Below are 4,498 nucleotides of genomic sequence, written 5' to 3' on the forward strand. Positions count from 1 at the left end.
GTCCGATACTGGCAGACGATGAGCCTGTGGGTCACAATAGTCTAGTCTCACAGGCCTATGTGCTGGATAAGGTGTACCTTTGCGATATGCAACTCATTACATAAGGTGTACCTTGTCGAAGAGCGAATGTCCATTCGTCGCAATGCAACGCATTTCAGGCAGATGTGTCGATGTGGAAGATGTGTAAACCAGTAAGCCATGTCTATTCGTCGCAAGGCAACACATTACAGGAAGATGTGTCGATGTGGAAGATGTGTAAATCAGTAAGCCTCTTTACAGTAAGCTGTAACAGTAAGTAAGATTACATGACAGGAGGCCATGACAGTGTAAGTCAATTACAGTAAGTCTGTACCGGCCTAGGAGTTGTAACAGTAAGTAAGATTACATGACAGGAGGCCATTACAGTAAGTCCATTACAGTAAGTCTGTACCTGCCTTGGCTCCCAAGGGTACATGGTCGATCCACATTAGATCCATGTCATGGCATTGCCGAGGGAGAGAACCGACGAGAGCCATAACGAGAGTTACGCGATACCCCGGAGTCCCCCTGTTTTGCAATCACGAGACTCGAGCGCTCTCTGACGGCAGCGCGTACGAATTACAAGCTCCGGCAAATAGTTTCAAGCAAAACGTTTGCCACGAGTGCCCTCCGTAGGCTGCCCGAACGACCGGCATGGCAGTTATGACGACGCACAAAACGACCGAAATGCGCCTTCCCAGCGAAGCACGCAGAATCTCCCGACCTGCAGCACAGCACGCAGAGGATCGGAGAAGATCGGCTATACCGGCTACCGTCCCGGAGGGATTGTCCCGGAGAGAAAACGTCGAGATCGAGAAATGGAAAACGTCCCGGATGGATCGACATCCAAGAGAAATGGAAAACGTCCCGGATGGATCGACATCCAAGAGAATGGCCCGGATGGATGGATCGACATCCAAGAGGATGGCCCGGATGGATAGATCGACATCCAAGAGGATGGCCCAGATGGATGGATCGACATCCAAGAGGATGGCCCGGATGGATGGATCGACCATCATCTCACCCCCTCACTCATCCATCCCCCCCCCCCCCCCCCCGTCGTGAAGTGTGAGATAACAGCCGCGCATCGCGCACCGAAGTCGAGCGACCTTCACAGTCTGGGTCAGAGGGAACGCAATCAGGCAGCGGCTGAGCGAGGCGTCTCGCAGTCTCAAAATGTGTGGAGGCGAGCCAGGAGACCTGTCCTAGAAGCAACAAGCCCAGAGTCAAGGGCGATCCGGCGGGCCGGTGCCCACGTGGCTTGCTCAGGAGACGAGGGAATCGGGCGCAACGCTCAATGTCACCGTGTCATGGGGTCACCGTGCACCCCCAAATGCCCCGTGCCTTATCGATTAACGGCATAAGTCCGCGATGTTGGCTAGTCGCCCTCGAAGGCCGCCACGTTATGACACGCACTTTCGGGCATGGGCGGTCAGATTGAGTATTTCTGCTATCTGTAGAGGTACCCAGGTAGACAAACTCTGATGACGCAAGCGCGGGAAACAGTTAAATGGTGCTGTAAAGCAAACGCGTGATTTCGTCGATGACGTCATCAATTGGTTCGGGCGCGTGCGGGCGGGTTTGACGGCGAGTTCCAGCTGAGCGGTATCCCCAGACGGAGTGAAGTAGCACTCCGAAATCTAAAGTCTCGCGTCCATTGGTCAGCAGCATTCGAGCGGGCTCGAGATCGGTGTACGGAATACAAACCCGGCCGACGAGCGAAAAGTATTATCTATGGCGCACCGCGTACGAGGGAAACCGAAAGTTGAGCTCGGCCCGTTGAACCAGTGCGGCTTCGCCGAGTCGAGAGGGCGAGCACGCCGAGTCGAGAGGGTGAGCACGCCGAGTCGAGAGGGCGAGCACGCCGAGTCGAGAGGGCGAGCATGCTTGGCAGCGATAGACTGCACGACCTGAAGTAGCATCTCGTTTGTTTAGCTGTCGGGTCAAAGGATCGAATACATATCACGCCCTGAAGTAGCGTCTCGTTTGTTAGCTTTCGGGTCAGAGGATCGAATACATATCACGCCCTGAAGTAGCGTCTCGTTTGTTAGCTTTTGGGTCAAAGGATCGAATACATATCACGCCCTGAAGTAGCGTCTCGTTTGTTTAGCTTTCGGGTCAAAGGATCGAATACATATCACGCCCTGAAGTAGCGTCTCGTTTGTTTAGCTTTCGGGCCGTGTTTTGTCCGGAGTTTTAGACATAGTTAGTCATATAGAATACACATGGTACACGATCATCTATCATAAGCATAAGCCCGAGTGTCGTGAAAGGCTATGAAGGTCCCGCTCGACGTCCTTAGAAACTCATCCGTGCTGCGACGAGTCCTCGCATGGTGCCAAGCGAGCCTCCATTGAGGCGATTCCGGGCAGCGGAGTTCGCCGGCCTCGTTGAGTAGCCACATGTAGGTGGGATTTCGACGAGCCGCGATCAGAATTGCCGGCCTCGCAGAGTGGTGCCCGCGAAGGGCGCAGTGCGCGATTTGCGCGTAGGAGGTGATTCCACCGTGCAGCGATTGATCGGGTTGTGCCCGCGATGGGGCAGCGCGCGATTCGCGCGTAGGTGGGATTTAGACGAGCCGCGATCAGAATCGCCGGCCTCGCAGAGTGGTGCCCGCGAAGGGCGCAGTGCCCGAGCAGCCGGAGTGAGCCGGCCGTGTGAGGCACGGCGTGATTCTGACGAGCAGTGCGCGATTCGCGTGGAGGAGGTGGTTCCACCGAGAAGCGAGTGGTCAGGGTGAGCCGGCCGTGTGAGGCACGGCGTGATTCCGACGAGCAGTGCGCGATTCGCGCGGAGGAGGTGGTTCCACCGAGAAGCGAGTGGTCAGGGTGAGCCGGCCGTGTGAGGCACGGCGTGATCCTGATGAGCAGTGCGTGATCCGCGCGGAGGAGGCGATTCCACCGAGCAGCGAGTGATCGGAGTGTGCCGGCCCGCGCGGAGGAGGCGATTCCACCGAGCAGCGAGTGGTCGGAGTGTCCGGCCCGTGCGGAGGAGGCGATTCCACCGAGTAGCGAGTGGTCGGAGTGTGCCGGCCGTGTGGAGGCATGGCCGACATGGGAGTCGTGATCACTCGCGTGGGAATCTCATCTCGGGCCGAGGCACGCAAATCTAGGATGATTCTCTCGGACGGAGCCGTTAGCATTTCGAGCAACCGAGGCTAGACTCGTACCTTCGGCGCCAAGCGGGTCCGTCGTTCCGACGGGGTTGCGGCCCAGGACATTTCCCAGTGGCCTCCTTCAGCAGGCGCCTTGCCGGAGTCCGTCATGCCTGCTCCGGCGTTCGGGCCTCAGGAGAGCAGTTTGCGTTTTGACGACGCGGTCCCGCAAAAGGCTTGCGAGGTCCCCATCGCATCCGGTCCTTTTGAGGCAGACCGGCGGCGAGAGTAGTCGGAGCTCCGTAGCTGGAGCTAGCTCGACGGGTCCTCCGCCGGTCATTCTTCTCCGAGGTGGGCCTCGCAGGAGCGCGGAGAATGTCGGGAACGCTCGTCTGTGATCTGCGTTCATCCGGCCATCGCAAGACTCGTGTCCCGCCATTTCCGAAGATCATAATTGAAATTAAGTGTTGTGAAAATCAACCAAATCCACAACTCGTCCCATAGATAGGTTTAATTTCAATTAGATCGTAACATCATCCTGTAAAATACACCATGCAACATATATGTCAGGATCAAGGCATCATGTGAGAAAGATTGGATATATCAGTCAATGCAAGCAAGCCTAGAATATAAGTGGGTACGTACCATTCAATTCTACATGTCATTGTATAAAGTCGCAGGAGTGGCCTCGAGTCGCGGACGTCCCGAGGTCTTATAGACACCGCCCAGTGGTTTAAGTGAGCGTCACACCTGGGTTCAACTTACATTTTCACCACAGTCTCTGTGTTTGCTGTGTGCTCCAAGTTTGGTTTTGTTTTAAAATCTGTCCCAATTTGTAAGTATTTGTCAAACTTTTCGTACCAGATTATTTGAGGCCTACCTTTTCCTAGTATGAGTCCAGTTCACTTTTATTGTCTTTTCTCTCTAGGCCTACCACTTTCAGGTCTTTTTTGTTTCGCCTCAATTCCTCCCATTTATACCCCATTTCATGCCTTAAAAAAAAAAACTTGAATTCCTTGCCTTGGAAGACCTCACTCGTTCTGGACCACCCTATTTTCTGCTCTCTGCAATTTTTGACGTTTTCCAATCGTCATTTCCACTGTGATCGTGAACGTTTCATCACACAGCTAAACTTTATTTTCTTCATCCTGTTGATCTTTCCCTCTTCTGCCTAACCTTCAAAAAAAAAGTTCTAATAATTGATAAAAAGGTAATTGCTCCCACCGTACCAACCAATCTACTTATATACACCCCTCAAATCTCCCCTTCAAAACTCCCCTCACCCCTACCCTTCAAAACTCCCCTCACCCCTACCCTTCAAAGCTCCCCCTCACCCCTCGACTACAAATCCCCCCTCACCCCTCCCCTTCAAAACTTCCCTCACCC

At 54.2% G+C, this 4,498-nt stretch overlaps 1 long non-coding RNA gene across 1 annotated transcript; it reads right to left on the bottom strand.

Annotated features, from left to right (window-relative positions):
• Positions 1–3,608: 3,608 nt before the first annotated feature.
• On the bottom strand, positions 3,609–3,883 carry LOC144888598 (uncharacterized). Its single transcript, XR_013621155.1, has 2 exons — positions 3,758–3,883; positions 3,609–3,650 (listed from the first exon to the last, which is right to left on the bottom strand). It is a non-coding gene; the product is annotated as an uncharacterized LOC144888598 (long non-coding RNA).
• Positions 3,884–4,498: the final 615 nt, after the last annotated feature.

Source organism: Myxine glutinosa, chromosome 13, assembly GCF_964187855.1.
Source record: "Myxine glutinosa chromosome 13, kmMyxGlut1.1, whole genome shotgun sequence".
Lineage (NCBI taxonomy): Eukaryota > Metazoa > Chordata > Myxini > Myxiniformes > Myxinidae > Myxine > Myxine glutinosa.